Source organism: Mus caroli, unplaced genomic scaffold, assembly GCF_978045245.1.
Source record: "Mus caroli unplaced genomic scaffold, Mus_caroli_1 scaffold_20, whole genome shotgun sequence".
NCBI lineage: Eukaryota > Metazoa > Chordata > Mammalia > Rodentia > Muridae > Mus > Mus caroli.
Genome location: NW_028227275.1, coordinates 35741646 through 35761518, shown reverse-complemented (window position 1 = coordinate 35761518; position 19873 = coordinate 35741646). Strand labels below are relative to the sequence as shown.

The 19873-nt window shown below is 44.5% G+C and overlaps 1 protein-coding gene across 8 annotated transcripts in view; it reads left to right on the top strand.

Annotated features, from left to right (window-relative positions):
• The window catches only part of Kank1 (KN motif and ankyrin repeat domains 1), a 195173-nt gene that overhangs the window by 59164 nt on the left and 116136 nt on the right, over positions 1-19873 (top strand). For all 8 annotated transcript variants that reach the window (XM_029472388.1, XM_021151518.2, XM_029472382.1 and 5 more), the window contains one exon: positions 19285-19412. The gene's annotated coding sequence lies outside the window, so the exon portion shown is untranslated. The remainder of the gene's footprint in view (positions 1-19284; positions 19413-19873) is intronic.

Here is a 19873-nt window from a genome sequence, read left to right as displayed (position 1 = left end):
TTTCTTTCTTTCTTTCTTTCTTTCTTTCTTTTTATTTTTTTTTTTTGGCTTTTCGAGACAGGGTTTCTCTGTGTAGCCCTGGCTGTCCTGGAACTCACTCTGTAGAACAGGTTGGCCTCAAACTCAGAAATCCGCCTGCCTCTGCCTCCCGAGTGCTGGGATTCAAGGCGTGTGCTGCCTTTAATCCACCACTGCCTGGCTACTTATTTATTTTTAAAGATGGACCTGTAACATGTGACTTTGTTGTGTAAAATCATTCAATGATGCAGTCTTGTATCAGACTTTATTTTCTTATTCTTATCAATAGGAATTTTTGCTTCATCTGTCAGCAACACTCTGTGACTAAAAGTCAGCGTCCCCACAGCCTTGATACGGCAGCTCTAGCTGTGTCTCTGCCCTTTGTGCATTGTGCTTGGACTTTAATATGAGTATTCCACTCACTGGGAAGTCTGAAGAGCCATTGTGTGGCTGAGTGACATTGTGTCCGTTCTGTGTATTGTGCTTGAGAATAAAGTGGCGTGTTATCTCTGGAGGGCCTTCTCCTGACTGCAGCTCAGATGATGCTGCCGAAGAGAGATCCTAGGAATACGCCTTCCAAGTACGTCCTCTAGGTTTAGGACAGTCTGATTATTATGTATATTATTTGTTTATGTTTCAAAAAATGTATGAAACTCAATGTAGTCATATTTGTGCATGCTTTCCTAAAAATGGTCCATTAAATCAAACAAACAAACAAACAAAAGGAATCTCAAAGTGCAGTGTGGTCCAGAGATGCTTAGAGACCACTGACCCAGCAGTATGCTTGATTGGTGGTAACTTTGTTGCTGGAAAATGATGTAAGAGCCTAGACTGTTACAGGGCTCATATGGGTACTAAGAGAACATTTGCTGGACTCCAGGTAAAAGTCTCCCATGTGGCTTTTTTCTTCTCTGTTACATATATGGCTAGTGAGCTCCTTGACAGGGTCATTGTTTGATCCTTGGCAGGTGTCCTAACCTCTGTCATTCAGTGACAGAAAGTACACTTTCTGTGTCAGGTCTATGTATAAAAATATTTTGAAGCCAAGTGATGGTCGCGCACGCCTTTAATCCCAGCACTTGGGAGGCAGAGGCAGGCGGATTTCTGAGTTTGAGGCCAGCCTGGTCTACAGAGGGAGTTCCAGGATGGCCAGGGCTATACAGAGAAACCCTGTGTAGAAAAACTAGGGGAAAAAAATTAGAGGTTCCTTGGAGATGGCTCAGGTGGCAGAGATGTATGTCACCGTGCCTGATGACCAGAGTTCAGTTCCTGGGGCTCACAGGTGGAAAGGAAAAAAAATCAGACGCCATGGATTGTCCTCTGACACCAACTGCCATGGCTGTCGTCTGACCTACACACAGACACATACACACAGACACACAGACACATGGGGTAGGGGGTGGAGGATGAATAAATTTACTAAAAACAAAAACAACATTTTTATTATAACTTCACCTTCAACAAAAACACGCTGAGCCACACCCTCAATAAAGACAGATTATAAATGACCCACACATGCCTATCTATACAGAGGACACGTGCTCTGATTGTTTCATGTTGATACCATGAAGTACATGTAGTTGTACTATGCCCTCATTAGCTTTAATCGTCAACTTAGCAGCCTACTGTCATCTGAGAGAAAAGCCTTGATTGCACAACTTTCTGGATCAGATCAGCCTGTGGGCAAGTCTGAGCAGGTGGTGGGAGTCTCAATAGTTAATTGAGGTAGGAGGGCCTAGCCCACCGTGGGTGGTGCCATCCCTATGCAGGTGCAAGCTGGATGAGCTGGAACCACAGAGCCGGGTTCCTGTTTTGAGGTTTTGTCCCAGTCTCCCTCAGTGATGGACTGTGGCCTAGAACTGTAAGATAGTACATCTCTTCCTTGCCTGAGTTGCTTTGGGTCAGAATGTTTATTCCAGCAGCAGAAATTCAACCAGAACACCCGGATAGCACAAGGGTCTGGAAAGGCAGTATTTTGAGTATACTGGCAGCAGTGTTGGCTAGATACCTCCAAAGAGGCACACAGTGTTCCACCTTCGGCTCACTCCTACAATGTGGCAGCTCTGTAATCTGAGTTTGCACCCAACTCTGGCTCTTTGTGGCTCCTCTTCCGTCCCCTAATAAACACCCTTTCAGCAGATGTCCCCAGCGTCTGCTGCTTCACCGTGCTTCCTTGCCTACGTTCCTGGGAGTTGAGATCTGATGGACTCAGGCTACCTTACCGTATCGGGTAAGCTCACCTCAGATGATCTCATCGACAGCATTACTTTTGGCTTCTGTTAAGTCCGTTCGGATCCACACGGGTGGCTTTGTTCAAGGGGGATAGACATTTGGTACACATGTGACGGCTTGAATATATGTGGGGCTCTCCACTGTGAAGCTGGGCAGCGATGTTTTCTTCTGAAGGTGGCACTGCTGTGAGTCTCTTTCATGGAGATTTGGTGTTGCACTGGTTCCTGCTAAAACTTCATACTACCTGGAGAAATGCCCGAGCCTGCCGGTCAGACTTCCCAATACTAGGGAGGCTTGTAAATTTGGACAGTTCAATCTAGAGGTAGTTTAAACTGGCTTTGATTTCCATTTTAGGGAGGAAGAAAAAGGTTCAAAAGTCAAGTTAGTTGAGTATAGCAAGCATGCCCATAATTCCAGCACTGAGTTAGAAGCCGGGAGACCGGTATTGAAACAGGGTCATCCTGGGCTGCAGAGCCTGCGCAGCCTGAGACCCTGTCTCAAACAAACTATTCCTCACCTCACAAAATTAAGTCATTGGTCTTTAGCTGCAGACTAGTGTGGCATGAAAAGGCTTGGATTCTGAATGAGAAAAGGCGTGTGATTTTTTTAATCTCTGCATTCCGCTGGTAAAGGTGCTTGCCCCCAAGCCTCATGCCCTGAGTTGCGCTCCAGAATCTCTGTGGCAGGACTCGCACAGTTTGTCTTCTGACCCTCACAGGCATGCAGTGGCATGGCTGCCTCCTGACTCCCAATGTAAATAAGTCAATAGAAAGGGGAAAGTTAACGGACAGACTTCAGATGAAAGGCGAAACCGCTTACATTCTGGTAGGTTGCCTTCCGGTCATTTCTGTGTGTTTTGTTTTGTTTTAAATCTCTCGAACATCATACCTACTTTTCTGCTTAAGTCGGTAACTTCTTCCCCTCTCTTAGATTCTTCATAAACATGTGTAAATGTCTGCCTGGTAGTTAAAAAATCAAATTTGTGAAAGATTTGTCATTGTAATGGTCAATCAGTGACTGTATTTGTGCTTGTCTTTGGATTGACTCTCTCTCTCTCACACACACACACCTCTCTCTCTCTCTCTCTCTCTCTCTCACACACACACACACACACACACACACACACACACACACACACAGGTCTACCTTGGCATCTTTCTCAATCACTCTCTACCTTATGTTTTTTGAGACAGAGTCCCTCACTGGACCTGGAGCTCTCCCCAGTGAGGCTAGACTACATTCTCAGCACCAGGGTTGTAGGTATGAGGCACGACGTTCATTCAGCCTTCTCATATTGCCTCTGAGGGATTAAATTCAGGCCCTCTTGCTTGTGTGGCAAGGATTTTACTAACAGAGCAGGCATCTCCACTGTAGGATTGACTTTAAAACGTCATTTTATTATCTCCTTACTATGTGTTAATAGATGCAGATTTACAGGGTCAGAAGTAGCATTAAAATAAACCATAGGCCTGTTGTGGTTCCTGCTGTGGTGCCCTTTGTGGTGCCCGCTGTGGTTCCTGCTGTGGTTCTCAGCACTTGGGAGGCTGAAGCAAGAGGATGGCTGAATGTTCAAGGTCAGCCTGGGCTACAGAATGAGACATTCTCTCACTGAAACAAAATGGTAACTACATCAAACGCTTGATACATTTTACTCAATTGTTTCCTTTCAGAAGTGAGTCTGTTTTCTACTCCCACTGCTGAATGTGTCTGCTCCACTGCCTCCAGGGAGTGGGGTGGATGGCCCGCCCTTCTCTCCCAACTGGCCCGCTTCATCTGGACAGCCCCTCTGTGTGGGGACACCCTTGGTGCCGGGTCTCTTTCTTTGGATGTGACCCAGTCTTGTAACCTACCCTTCCCTGACCCTCCTCCAAGATCTCTTCTGGTGTCAGCCATGACTCAAAGAGCATAGTTTCCTAGCAATGAGCCTGAGATAGCCCTGTGCTATCTCACTGCATTTTTGACTCACTGTAACTATTTGCCTTGTATAGAATTTCTGAGAGGCTGTAAGAGTTGTTATTTTCTGGTTTTTTGGTTTGTTGTAATTTTTCAATGCATTCATTCATTGTTGCCTTTTCCAAACAAATGGGCTATTTTCATTTGGACAGGTAGTTCTCTGTCATTCCTTAAGGCTGTATCTATCTTTGTTTTCCCGGTCACTGAACACAGGACATATTCTTTAATTCTGTGCTTTCTCTGCCTTTCTGAATGTTTATAATTGTGTAACTGGATTTATGTGTTTTTTTTTTAAATCGGTAATTATTTAGGGAGAATTTGCTTTTTACATGTTTGGACTCATTTGCGCAAGTGCCTGTCATCTCTTCGATGTTTTGTCTTAATTTGTGCTTGCCTGCAAGAGTTTATGAAACTAGCCTGTATTCTGGGATGATTTGTGTTTATGTACATTTGAAAAAAGTTACCAATATAAAGTTGACTTAGGCTTGATATTTTTTTTTTCCAATCCAAAACTACATTTTCATGACTGTGAAAAAATGTCCCCAGCACAGTCTGACCATAAATGAAGCCTTGACTGACTTCTGGGCGGAACAGCTCTGAGGTTGAGTTATGTTCCTGGCGGTCCAGCGGGCCCAGCTGGTGGGCAGGCTGCACAATTCAGGAAAAAGGAATCAAGACAGTCCCCAGAAACCTCATCTGTGACCTGGACTGGGCGTTCTTTAGCAGAAGGTCAACCTGTTAAAGGACTTTCATCATCTTGAAAGGCAGGGACCATCTTAATGCTGCTGATAAAATCTTGAGGTATCTGTTTAACACCGCTTATTATGGAAATTGAGGGCTTCCATTTTCCTTTGTAAAATCATCTGCCTCTATTAACTTTATATTGCTGCATACATAATGCACAATACACACACACACACACACACACACACTACATAGATAGATACATAGATGTACACATGCACATAAATGCTAGGTAGCAAATTGAATTGGTTTTAAATGGGATTTTATTAACTTTAAACCCCATTTGCATAATAGTTCATTGTCAGGCTTCATCAACTCTTTAAATGCTCGTCTAATAATTTAAATTTCTGACTTTTTGTTACAATAATGAAGTAAGCAACACATGTATTTCTTTCTACACATTTTGGTGGTGGTGGGGGGGGAGTTTGAGACAGTGTTTCTCTGTATAGCCCTGGCTGTCCTGAAACTCACTTTGTAGACCAGGCTGGCCTCGAACTCAGAAATCCATCTGCCTCTGCCCCTTGAGTGCTGGGATTAAAGGCGTGCACCACCACACCTGGCTCCATTTTTTTTTTTTTAACGGACATTATTTCCTTACTGTGTTTTTTGAGGGAAAAGTAGGTTTCAGAAGGTTCGAAACATGCAGCCAGATGTGGCGGGTCCGTGCCTGCAATGGCAGCTCTCTGGAGGCAGAGGCAAGAGGACCCCAGGTTCCAGGCCACCTGCTGATCCACCCTGACCCTGTCTTAAAAACTACAACAGCAGCAACAACCCCCGCCCCCACCTCAAACAAAACAGAAGTTACAAACAGTAAAGAAAAAAAACTCTTAAGTGCCAAAGATAGTGGGTGTGTCTTGCCAAATCAATTAATTCTCAATGACACCAATTTGCACCTCCACAATCAAAACAAAACTAGCAAAGCAAAATGAAACAACAACAACAAAAAGGGTCCCACAGTACCTGTCCTGAGGGACCCAGTCCAGGGGTGGGGGGAGGAGGAGGAGGAGGGCAGCTCCATCCAGGACCAGCCCTGTGGTGACTTATGTGTGACCCATAGTGAGTGCTGTGTGTATGTTCTCTGCAAGAACGGGTCTTGTCCTCAAGGCAAAGAGTGCTACATAATATACAGTCCTATCAATGACAAACCTTGTGTGGCGGCAGGTTGTTGACTCTTACTGGAGCTTGCTCTGGGGCTGAAGTTACCGTTTCTCTGGCAGTGCCCCTTGCTAGACTCCTTCTCCGGCTGGTGAAAGCCTCAGCATCTAACCTGAGAAAACTTGGTGATAAACAGCCAGAGTCAGGACTGTGCATGCATGTTGCTTGTTAGGACTTACCAAAGGAGATTGCATTATTGAGCTGAGTGGGTTCTTTTGTATTTAATAGGCAAGGATGTGGCCGTGCTTCATTTAAAAAAAATGAGATTCTAAAATAAAAGACTGTGTGTAGGTGGAAGTGCCCTGTCTGTGTGGGGGTCAGAGGAAAACTTTTTGGAGTGGCTTCCCACTCCTGTTCTCCAGGGATGGGACTTGGATCATCAGTCTGCCAGCCAAAGGTTCTTTTCTTTTAAGTAAACAACTTTGTGTTGGGGATGTAGCCAGTGGTAGAGCACCTGCCGGGTATAGGGTATATTCGAGGCCATGGGTTTGGCCATCATGCACTGGCTGAGAAATTTAACACATTGTGAAACAAAAAAGACAATGATGACCACGACCTACTGTTTGGTGTCTAGGCATTTATAATCTTACATAAGTTACAGTCAGATACTCACCTAATTTTGATTTAAAATAGTTTATTATTTAAATAGATTTACTTATTTCATGTATATGAATGTTTTACCTGCATCAATGTATGTATGTATGTATGTGTGTATGTATATATGTAAACATGTATATCAAATACATGTATCGTGCTCTCTGAGGTCAGAAAAGGGTGGTGCATCCATTGGAACTAGAGTTATAGATGGTTGTGAGCCACTTTGGGGATGTTGGGAACTGAACCCAGACTCTTTGCAAGAGCAAGAAGAGCCTTTACTCTCCAAGTCAACTCTTCAGCCCCAATTTGACTTTTGAATGAATACCAGAAATACAATTGGCATTACAGGGTCTCAACTGAGAAATCTTAAACACACAGAGTCCTCGTGTCCTTAATTATTAGAATAGCCAAAACCAACACATTTTCTTCAAAAGCAGTAGAAAAATTATCTATAGAGAAATATTGGTCTATAGGAAAACTTTAAGTATTTGGTAAATAGAATTTGGCTCCTTCGTGTCATGTTTCATAAATCAAGTCTTATTCAGTTTATTTACTACAGTCTGCCCAGGTTCCCTGTGGGGCTAGGGCCCTGTGGGCAGGCATTCTTGAGGAAACCCCTATTTCTGGTTTGTTTGGTTGTTTGGTTGGTTGGTTGGTTGGTTGATTTTGTTTTGAAATAGCTCATCACCTATGTGGTCTAGGCTGGCCTCAAACTCGTGGCTGTCCACTTTTGCCTCCTTGGTACTAAGATTACAGACGGGTGTAGCCACACCCAGTGGAGTAGTTCAGTTTAAAACAAGTTGAACCCAAGAAGTTGATGTTTTTCCTCCACTAATACATCTCAGGCTTCTGCGAGTGTAACAAATAGCGACTAAACCATATGTTTATGTGTTTTTGAGGTGTGTTCATTTTAGCTGAAAAGCTTAAGATGTTAATTTGTGTTCATTGCATCAGTACCTGTTTTAACTGAGGAGGAGACAAAAGCGATTTCTGGCAAAATGGCTTTGTATTTTTCAATATTATAGCCAGCAATTCCAGAGATACAGTCTCCTACTGAACTAGGATGGGGAGGTTGAGTGGAGGGGTCGCTCTCAGCAGGACTGGCTTTTGCATTCCTGGTAGTCTCTTCAAACCTTATAATGGTGTATGTGTTGATCCAGGGGAGTTTGATTTTATGAGGAAGCCCTCTTTTCTCCAAGCTTGCCTTATAAGTAACATTTGAACTGGTGTGGAATTTAGTTACCGCCTGAAGAGGAAGAAAGCCTGGCTGTCAGGGCTCAGGAAGGAGTGGCTCTGATGCCTGGGTTACTAGAGTGCTCTGGGTTAAGATCACCACAGCGCGGTCTTCACTGCTAAGTAAAGAGATAATGTGACAAGGGACTGGAGAGTTGGCTCAGTGGTTAAAAGCACTTGTGAAGAACCCGGCTTCCATTCCCAGTACCCACTCTGTGGCTCACAATCCTGTGTCACTCCAATCTCTGGGGGATCCGACGACCTCTTCTGGCCTCTAGGGGCACTGCATGCACGCGGCACTCACCGCATGCATGCAAAACACCCATAGGTATTAAATTAAATCAAGATTTAAAACAATACTTTGTCAGTGTGAAGGACCTGGAATAATAAAGTTGATGCCTGACCAATTTCCACATTTAATAAATAAAACTTATGATTGTGATTTTTCTCCTTTAAACTGGAAGCAGCGCAGGCTGTGAACATTGAGGGAAAAGCCCCTGGTGAGCGTAGCAGATGTTTAAAGTGACTGGAATGTTCAAAGCCTTCTCCAACTCGGCTCTCCCCAGCCCCGGTGATTAACATTTGTGTTCCGAACCTGGAGCGAATAGATGGAGAAATTATTTCACTGTAGTAGAAGTGGCTGGAGAGATGGCTCAGTGCCCGAGAGAGAGCAGTTGCTTCTTTCACAAAGGACCTGGTTCAGTTCCCAGCTCACAACTATGTGTAACTCAACAGTTCCCGGCAGTCTGATTCGGTCTCCTCACTTCCAGGAGCACCAGGCATAGATGTGTTGCACACACATACGTGCAGTCCTGGGTGTGTCCACGCACACACATATTTAATTAAGAAAAGTTAAAGAGCGGCTGCAGTTGGAAGGCCAGTCTTCCCATCTCACAAGATGAAATCACAGTTGTGAAAGGCTTTCTGTTAGGATGGGTTGACTTACCGGAACAATGCGCTTCTTGTTTTATTTATTTATTTTTTTTTCCTGTAACTGCAGCTAACTTTAATTAGAGGCTGAGGGAAGAGAGTAAGGTGTGTGGAGGAACCTGAGAGGAGATTAGTAGGCTAGCCCTCCCACCACAGCCCAGTGCTTCCAGGGTGCGTGCCAGGGCAACCTGAATTTGCCTTTCATGGCGGAAGGAGTCTTATCCCACAAACTCACAGCTTTGCCCCGCCCCATCACGTGGTCTTTGTTCTTTGGCTACAGAGACTTCAAAGGCTCACCCCCTACCCCTCTTCTCTTGGGAGAAGCAGAAGCTTGACTCGTGTAGCCTTCCCTAGAGACTAACAAGCATGAGAGGAGGCTTGGATGTGGGTATGCCAAGACAGGTGTCTGCTGCAAGACCAGCGTGCGAGTTCTGCTGAGGCTCTCTGTCGATCAGTACTGCAGACTCTGTGTGCTGAGAAACAGCGGGGACCCCCTTGCCTAGCCTCCTTCCTGCTCTCTCCCCTGGATTGCAGGAGGACATGCATACATGAGCAACATGGGAGAAACCTTAGCTTTATAATGCTTTATTGAAAGCTCTCTCTCTCTCTCTGTGTGTGTGTGCTCGCGCACATGTGTTCATTTGAACATGTGGGTGTGTGTTTTAGTTGAAACCTGTATTATTGTCTCTACCGTGTCACAAACAGACCTTGTTTTTCATGAGGGAACAATGAAAACATTGAAAAACAGTTTCTATTTTTTTTTTTAGAAGGCAAGCTTTAGCTGGGGGGTGGGGGAGGGGTGTCCAGCATCTTTCTCCCATGTGTTATTTTTTCAATGGGGGCTCTGAATTATTGTTTTAGTATCCTAACTTATTTCAATTAAACAAGGTAAAATATTCGAAGAAAAGAAACAGTTTCTGTTATGAAAAAAAAATTCAAGTCAGAGTTTCTCTGTGTCACCCTGGGTGTCCTGGAACTGGCTCTGTGGAATAGGCTGGCTTTCAACTCTGGGTTCCACCTGCTTTTGCCGAGTGATCAAAGGCATGTGCCACCACCATTGACGTCACAATTTTAAAATTGCATAGTAATGGGGGACTGATAACAGTCTGGAGATAAGAAGTGTCCACTAATGTGGGGAAAGGTGAAGCCTGTAGTCTGCACAGTGCATGCCTGAGGTCTAGCACATAGTAGGTACCTCACATAGTAGGTCTGCATAAGGTCACTAAGAGAACTGGTGCTGAGGTAGCAGGCAGTTGACAGTAGCCTATGTCATGTGGTGTTCTGGCATGGTCTCTAGATCAGACTGTTTACCACAAAATTATTTCATGACTGTAATGTTGCCACCATTATGAATTGTAATATAAATATCTGATATATGATTCCCCCCAAAAGGTCAAGACCCACAGGTTGAAAGCCGCTGATCCAGAGATATGTGCCAAACTGTTGGCTTTAGAAAAACAAGAGGGGCTGGTGAGATGGCTCAGCGGGTAAGAGCACCCGACTGCTCTTCCGAAGGTCCAGAGTTCAAATCCCAGCAACCACATGGTGGCTCACAACCATCCGTAACGAGATCTGGCGCCCTCTTCTGGAGTGTCTGAAGACAGCTGCAGTGTACTTATATATAATAAATAAATCTTAAAAAAAAAAAAAAGAAAGAAAAACAAAAGAACCCTCTCTGTCTACTTCTGATAGGGTAAAGTTTGGGAGCTGCAGACTAGATGCACTCTCCTTACCATCGCAGGATCGCAGGCCTGCAGTGGGGATAGAGTCCCCACGGTTCTCCCTGGCAGCAGCAGTGGAAGCAGCCTCCTTTGAGGACTGCCATAGACAGCCTTTCCAGGACCACCATGGCAGCCTCGCAAGGTGCAGAGGGCCATGTTCTCAAGCCGTGGTGTTGAGAACGGCGAGCTGAGTTTCCTCCGCTCTGCTATGCTTAGCCCTCTGCGTCCACTGCATTGTGGCACTTTGTGGAGCTATCTGCCATTCTCAGGTCGAGCCTTGGGTGTCTGTGTGGCTCTTTGTTGAGGGTCACAGGGAACGGTAATGTTTGACTCAGAGGCTGTGCATGCTGGTTCGCCTCAGAGATGTAGGAAGCATGAGATAAACTTGGCGCTTCTTCTGAAACTGATTTTATTTTAGACTGATGGACCTTATCTTGTAAGCTATTAATACCCCTTGACTTTCCTGGAGCAAGTGTTTTGGTTTGCAATGTTTGGAGGAATCTCTAGTTAGCACCAACCATGCATCATCTCACGGAGAGCTGGCAGCGTCTGCCTCTAAATGTGCTCTGTGGACTTGAAGCATTACCTGGGGACTCCTTAGGAATACAACACACAGGCTCTGTCCCAAACCTCTTGAATCAGAAGTTCTGAGGCGGGTGGGAAACAGTCAGATTTGACAAATCCCATGGGAGAGTTTGCAGCATGCTGATATTTGAGAAGTGCTATTTTTAGGCCTAACTTAAAAAGAAAAAAATTGTCATACAGAAGTCATGAGGAAGCCGGGCGTGGTGGCGCACGCCTTTAATCCCAGCACTCAGGAGGAAGAGGCAGGCGGATTTCTGAGTTCGAGGCCAGCCTGGTCTACAAAGTGAGCTCCAGGACAGCCAGAGCTATACAGAGAAACCGTGTCTCAAAAAACCAAAAAAAAAAAAAAAGTCATGAGGATTTACATTTGTGTAGTTTTTGAACTTTTTTCTTGCTATTGGCTTCTGCTCTTTAGCTTACTCTGGTCTGCTAAGATACAGGAATTATTTGGGTTCCTCTGTCTTTGTTAAGACTGTCTTGTGACCTGTTTTAGAGGTGGTCCCTTGGGCGGCAGAGAAGAATGTATTTTGTTACCTGGTATGTGGGATACTCTGTAGAGAGCCTTATTTAAGTCTGTTTGATCAGTGGTGTGACTTAAGCTCTGAAGTTTCTTTGTTGATTTTTTTTTTATATACAGAAACACACATGCAAATTAACAAGTGAATTTTTAATATTAAAGTAAACATAAAAAAGATTTCCAGTTTTTTCAAATTTTCTTTGTTGATTTTGAAGTTTCAATGTCCCATCTAAAGATGGACTGTTATTGTATCAAGACTGAATGGGTTTTATGGCTATTAGCATGAGATTGGAAGTCCCATTGTTCTGTGTGTGTGTGTGTGTGTGTGTGTATGTGTGTGTTTACACTTATTGTATCTTCTCAATGAATTTTCCCATTTACTAACAGTGACCTATTAAATCGCTAATTTTGGTGTGGCTTGGTTTGCTTGGTTTCCATCCTCGCCTTCTGTCTCTAGCTTGCTAGTTCCCCCGGATTATTGGATTGTGGTTTTTAAGTCAGTTGGTCTTTGTGTTTTAATTGTCAATTGGAGGTTGCTCTTTGAAAGATGTTTACAGATTCTTATAATCCGGTGGTTGGATTATTGTTTGTTCTTTTCTCTCTGCCCCTTCATCGGGGAGGGCGGGGGGTTATTGTTTACCTGAGTCCCGCGTGACGGATTCCTTCTTACTTTTCCTTCATCTGTTTCTCTCGTGAACTTTATTCTTGTCTGTGTCGGTCTTTTGAGATTGACACTGTCTTTCTTCTCCCCTGTGGAGTTCTGCCTTAGTTGGTGATCAAATGCCCTTATGCCTCTATCTTGATAGACAGTTTCTTGGCTGGCTACAGAAGTCTTGATGGGTAGTTATTTACTAGGGCATGAACTATGTCATTCCCATGGTCCATGCGTTCCATGCTTTTAGGTTGCCAGTGAGATATCTGATGTGTTCTGATCCGTGTGCCGTGATTTAGTACCTTCCCTTTGGAATGTTTCATAGTCTCCTTACTCTGTGTATTTGACATTGTGCCTGTATGGCTTTCGGTGGAATCGCATTACCTTTTTCAGTGTATGTGTATAAGGGATAAGACTGTGTGTGTGTGTGTGTCTTTGATGAATATATGTGTAGTTTCTGTGATATATTTGTTTACCTGTTAGTTCGATGTCTCTTCCACTTGACTTTGTGGCTCTTTCTTACTGAGCAGTCTGTTCTTGAGGGCTCAGCCCCTAATGCCACTCACAGAGAGGAAAGTCAGCTTGCTTGGCATGTGGCGTCGGCTTCCCCTCTTCTATGGGGACCCATGAGGCTGGAGCTGTGTTCATTCTGGCTTCTTCCTGGTGTGTCACCTTCCCCTTTATTGACACTGTCAGCTCTTCTGTCACCGCCTCTGTGGGTGTCTAAAGCACTTTCTCTTTGTAGTATAGGCCATACTTTTCTCTCTGGAACATTTTTTTTTTTGAAGGAGGGTGTCACTATGTAGTCCTGGCTGGCCTAGAACTCACAGAGCTGCACCTGCCTCTGCCACTTGTGCTAGGGTTAAAGGTGTGAGCCACCGTGCACAGCTGCTATTCTTACACTCACTCTGCTCCTTAACTAGGTTTCATGGTGGCTGCTTCCAGCTAGCGATCTATTGGAAAAGTCTCACATCTATTGGATCTTTTAAAAAAAAATGCACATAGGTGAAAATCGTAGTTGACCACACGCCTGGGTTAGAAATGTGCACTGGGGTTTTCAGTCGCCAGCTTCAAATAGTTTGATGAGTGAAGTGTGAAAGGGGAAGTACCTGTGTTTGGAGGGAGGTGAGGTCTAGCCACCTCTGATGTTTGCAGCTGCAGGCTCTAATCTACCAGGCATCTCCCCACCATCCCCTACCACAGCATACCCAGCAAACGTGGTACATGAAAGAGATAGTTCCATGGGGAATCCTTCACTGCAAGGAACAAAACTGACTTAGGAATGAATCTATCGAATCTATCAGGATCCTGAAGTACTCCTAAGAGCTTAGGAGCCTCGGGAAAAAAAAAAACAAAAAAATAAAAAGCAAAGACAAAAAAACCAACCCATTGTCCCTACTTTTCTCAGCTCCATTCTCAGCTTTCTGCAGACCAGCTGTGTAGAAAGATGCCTTTCACTCCCTCTGTTGCCTTTTGTCTGGCCACTGGTTACAGCAGCAGAAATGGAGCCAGGACACAGGGAGTGTGTCCGGAGGTGGGAAGGTGGCCTTTCTTTGATATGGTGGCCTCTTCAAAAAAACCCCAAAGAGGCCACAGATTGCACGAAAGGACAGAGGTGTTATCTCTGCACATACCATTAGCTCGCCCTTGTGGATTTAGCCATTAACCTTACCCTAGGGGAGCGACCGCTTTGGGCTCTAGGCTGATGTTGACTCAGAGGGAGCATGGTTCACGTTCTAGTTATTCTGTTCCCAAGGCCCCGTGGCTGTCAGCACCTGATGCTTTCAGTGGTGCCTGTCTCTGTTAGTGCAGACATCTTACCCCGCAGTGATGACAAGTTAGACTGAGGTTTTAGTGAAAGGCTCCGTGGTCCAAGCCTTCTCACGGTGTCTGCTTTAAGTCTCCTTTATGAAGAATGTTGAAAGTCAATGACACAGAACTAAGAAAATATAGACTCTGGGTACTGGGCTCCTTCCCTCTTGTTTGTTCAGTCAATGGTGGCTTTGACTTGGGGATGAATCTTAGTGCACAGTCTAGAGACTCGGGGATTATCGCATTTTTCTTAAGTGACTGAATATTCTCTGAGAGCATCTTTCTTCGTGTTACAAAGTTCACCTTGGTTGTTCTCGAGAGTCTTCCTTCCTGGGGCTGACACCTCCCTCTTGGGGTTGCATCAAGCTTCTAGACCTGATTGCATGCCACACTGTCAGGAAGGCCTTTGGGTCCTGTGTTGATAGTGGTCCCTGCCACTTTTGGACCACTTTTGAGGTCAGGCTTGGTCACATGAGTATACTTCCAACCTCAGGGCTTTCTCTTGGGGCTCCCACCCTTCTGTGGGTGCAGGCAGAGGGCAGATGTGGCCCTGCCTGAAGCTGGGAAGCTAGAGTCATATGTAACTACGAGTTAAAAGAGAAAGACACCGAGCAAATGTCCTGCCCCTAAGTCAGTGATGAGCTACCTAAGTGCTGGGTACCGTGGAGTGGTCTATAGGCTGTGCTTTCTCTGGTCACCTAGCCAATTTTCTAAGGTTTCTGTGGCTGCATCCACACCTTGGGGATGCCAGTTGGACTTGCTCATGGCTCCTGAGATGTGTGGCCCAGTACCTGCTATTGAGTGTGAGTGGGGGGGGGGGGGGAATTTGAGACATTTGCTTGACTTTCTAAAGCCAATTTGCAAACTTTTCTATTGTGCCCATGTTAGTTTTCAAATTTCTAGCACTATCGTTGAATCTCCGATAAATTAATCAAAGTGTGTGTTTCCCCCCTTTCCGGCAACGAGTCATTTGGTTCCACTCATAGTCTTTGATAAGAACCTGTCTTGCAGGGTCACACAGGTGAGACCTCTTACTCTCAGGCTTCAGCAAAGAGCTGTGAGTGCCATCAGGTTTAGTTATCAACTGCTTGCTTTTGTCCTAATTTCAGACTGGTGCAGTGCAAAATAGACATTTGGGTTAATAATTAGGACTAAGTGGGAAGGACACGTAGGATACCAAAGCCTATACCTGGTATTGATAGAACAGTGATTGTCATAGAGTTCTGTGAGGCCCTTGGCATCTAGAGTTGCAGCACGGGCTATACATAAAATATTTATATATCACAGCATGCTTCACATTTGACAAAAGGGCTCGGGCATTCACTGTTACTACGGACGTTGTTAACGCCGCTAACGGATAAGCCACTCAAGGACCTTTGGAAGAAAGGAAAGCATTTGCTGATAGAGCAGCCTTGGTTTTCAGCCACAAATAGTTTCAGGAATCAAGGAACATAGAGGAAGAGAAGTGAGTTTACTGGAGTCTGTGTTTATTAGAGACGCTCAACAGAATGGATGGAGCCAGGAGCTGTTTGAAGCTGGTGGAAGGGGTGTGCTTAGCCTCTGGGATTACAGCTGAGAAAGCAAAGACACAGCCGAGAAGAGTCTTAAGAATCAGTAGGTATATGGCTTGGTGTTTTTGTGTGTGTGCATGCCTGTGTGTGCACATAAAATAAAGCCTAGGTCAGTGTCTGGTGGCGGTGTTAGCTGCTTCTCCTTCTCTTTCTCCTCCTGAGTGTTGGGATTAAAGGTGTGTCATCATGTGTGGCCAGAATATAATACTGAGAAATAAATACTATCCTAGTATTTGAGGGCTGTGGGAGAGTGGATTTGACATTCTCATGGGCAGCTCTTCACAGTATCAACTCCTTATGTTTCACGTGACGGGCCTGTCACCTTTTCTGGAAAAATAACTAGTAGTACGGGAAAGGGTATCTTATATGGCATTGTTTTACAATCAAAGCTTAGAAGAAATTATTTCAGTGAGTTAAAGGAGTTTAAAAAGCCTCACCAAGTCATTAAAATAAAGGTGTAGAAAATTAACTGACATAGTGCTTCCACTAAAATCAATGGGAAAAGCCAGTTACAATAATACCAGCTGGTTCCTGGTTGGGGATTTATTATAGTTTTACATTGGCCCTGCAAATATGCCAAAGTGGAAGAGGATTCAATAAAATGCTTGCTAATGCACTTAAAAGCTTCAGTCTTGACTTTTCTAAACCTACAGTTGAGAACAAACAGTCCTCTCAAAGATGAAACATGTTACTTTAAAATAATTGAGCTTTAACTCTATAAGTTACCCAACACGGTGCTGCCGGTTTGTGATCTCTTTTCTTTTATCTGTGTGAGTAACCATCGTGTTCCTGAAGCAGCCGGCTGAATGCCAGCTCTCCGGGGTTGACAGCGTCAAGTGTTGAATGGTTCTATAAGACTTCTTAGGGAGATAAAAACCGGGCAAGCAGGGTGGTGTTGGCAGAGCAGGCAACCATTCCTCGTCAGACTCTGAGAGGAGAGAGGAGGGAGCAGGGACAGGTCAGGCATATGTGCTGTGACAGCTTGGGACTGAGGTGTCTCCAGCTGCTGCTGGTATTATTTCGGGGAGCTGCTGGTGGAAACTTCGGGAGCTGGCTGGAGGAAGTAGTGTGTCCCTGGGGAAGGTCATCACGCACTGTGTTGCATCCTGCTAGCTCTCTGTTTCATGGCCCACCGAGATGTAAACCTAGCTGCTCCACTCTCTGAAACTGTCCATCCAAACAAGGCCTTCTTCCTCTGCATTAGGATTTCTCAGAGACAGGAATGAAATGAAAGAATTCAGGTGTTTTTATCAGAATGGTAGGTCAGGCAGAGTCTTTGAAAGTGACCGGCAGTCAGCCTCAGAGTTCTTGACAGGCAAGTCTACTGTTTCCATTTGCCCTCCTGGTTTCTCCCCCCCACCCCCACCCCCCAACCCTCCACCCTGACCCCATCTCAGCCATATTGAAAACTGCACCTAGGAGCCATCTGCTGTTTCCTGTTTCTCAAGGCTGAGGCTGAGGCCTCCTGTGTGTTTCCAAGACACCACGCTCATCTCTTTGTGCTTGCATGCCCTTCCTGTTAGTGTGCCTCTCTCACCTTTGTAGTGGCTCCACTTCTCCATCAGATACTCTTCTTGCATTTCTTGCCACGTCTCTGCATCTCCCACTCATCGCCCATCAAGACCTTCCTTTAGTTCTTTATCCATCATCTTTGGGATAAAATTGTAGAAACCCATCATCTTTTCCCATGGCAAGTTATTGGTGATGCTGTGGAGAGCTTGGTTATGAGTTTGAAGAATTAGGACATGTTCACTTAGGTGTGAGATCTAATGGATGCTGCACATGAGGAGATCCTTAGACTGAACGGTCAATAAGTGGTACTCATCCTTTTGTCATTTGCTTCTCAGTGTCTTCTACAAGTGTGCTGAGCCATGTTCATACGTATCCCAGAACCTATGTGTCCCAGCAGGTTAGATGTGCCTGGTACTCCATGGTTACTGAACCTGATGAACAAGGATTATATATAGCTGGGTAACTCTATATTTTAAAGTGCACACATATTGTGAGTGAGTCAAATCCAGGTAAATATATCTCCTCAAGCATTTATTATTTCTTTATGGTGAAACCTTTCCAAATCCTTTTAGTAAAGGAAACCTTTTATAAAGGCCTGTTTTGACCTCAGAGAGTAACTGGTAGAGCTGATCCAGAGGAGAATTGACTTATAAAAACTCCAATACTATCTACGCTGAAGGAAAACTTATTCCGAGTCATCTGCTCCCAGCTGGACAGTTAAACTGGATACATAATGCCATATCAGGCAGGTGTGTTAGGTGGTGTGTGAGCATTAAGGTGTGAGAATGACAAACTGTGCTGGCACTGGGGACCCAAGCCTATACCCCACAAGGGGACATGATAGCTACACAGGAAGTTGTAAGAACATATGGCTTTCTCCAGTCAAACTAGTCTCTCTGGGACGGAAGGAACTGGAAACCGTTAGCACATAGTGTGTTGGTAGAAGACCATGGGCGAACTGTAAGCCAGCAGAAGACAAAATCTTTAACACTAAGGATCTGAGTTGAAGAGGACTTGAGAAATTTTAAGGTCAGAGAGCCTTGGGGTTGGTGGTGGTCTGTAAGGTGGGATGGGTCTGGCTAGTGCTGTTGAGTGCCTGTGACGGGATCTGTGAGACACAAGGATGCGCTGTTCTTGTTTAACAGATTTCACAGCGGCATCCAGGTTGTCTCATCTTATTTATAGTGGAGCCAAGGTTTATGGAAGAGCTGATAACCTGGTTACACTATGCACGGTGGAGGGGACGAGAGTCATACCCAGAGAACCTCTGATTTCATGTCACCACGAAGGTGTGAAAGCTGGCATTGGAGCTTGATTGCTTAGTAGAGCAAAGCAAGAACTCAGGGACAAGGGCCATCGATCTGTTCAAGGTTGTGCAGGTAATAGGACGAAAGCAGGTCCCTAAGCAAGAGGGCTGACTGGTGGCAATCTATAGGAGGAATCCAGGCTACTTGTTAAGAAGTCATAGATGGGGCTGGAGAGATGGTTCAGTGGTTAAGAGCACTGACTGCTCTTCCAGAGGTCCTGAGTTCAATTTCCACTAACCACATGGTATCTCACAACCATCTGTATGAGATCCGATGCCCTCTTCTGATGTGTCTAATGACAGCTACAGTGTACTCACATAAATAAATAAACCTTTTTTTAAAAAAAGAACTCTTAGACACATGTATTACGTCAGTGGATTTAGTAAGAGGCATGAAAAAGAAGTTCTTATATCTTACATATCACAGATATGCAAGCTATAGTGCATATACATGATATGATAATGTGAGGACTGAAGATGAAAGGTAACCAGAGGCCAAGCCCTTTTCTTTGAAAGAGTGAAGGTAATTCACCATAAAGGTGGCGGCTAGCTTCTACATAGAGCCGAGAGACTGGTTTTTGCAGTTTCTCAGTTCTTTCCTGCTCCTGCCCCCAGCAGGAAAGAGGTCGAGGTTTGGTTTCTGAAGCAGTGCTGACCCTGATCATTGTCTCGCTGGTCTGTTGCTCTGAACTGAGAAAGGAGATGGCTCTGACACCCTTCCCTCAATGAGATCTCTTTCCTCTCAGAATGATTGTGGTCATCCTGGACGGACTGCCGAGCCACTGAATCACATCCATCTTCTGGCCACACTACAAAAGTTGTCTATGGAGTTGAAATGTTTATTGCAGTAACCTCTGACCTTACGTGGTTTAAGGTAAGGTTATACTTTCTTCTCTTATAACCATCACGGAGTTGTCATGTTTGTCCTCTATAACTTTACTTTTTACAGACATTAATTCATTCCCCTCCGCCGGTTTTTTTTTTTTTTTATGTTCTAATATTCCATTCAGAACTCTCTTAATCTGAAAATGTATAAGAGTGCAGAAAATATTTTTTATAGGATGAAATACGGGCAGCCTGTTTGACGCTGAAGAATGGAGGTGAAATGTATTATTCCTCAGATTAAATCAATAAAATACTCCATTTCCATAAATATGGTATGCAGAGACCTGCTTAATACTGGAAAGAATTTATTAGGTCAAGAGGAGTATTATTAAGACTACTTGAAATAAATGGAAATGTTTAAATATTAATATATTGCTGGTTTAAAAATTCAAATGACAAAAGTAAAAATACAGGGAATTTAAGAGAAAAATATTATCCCTTGCAGAGATG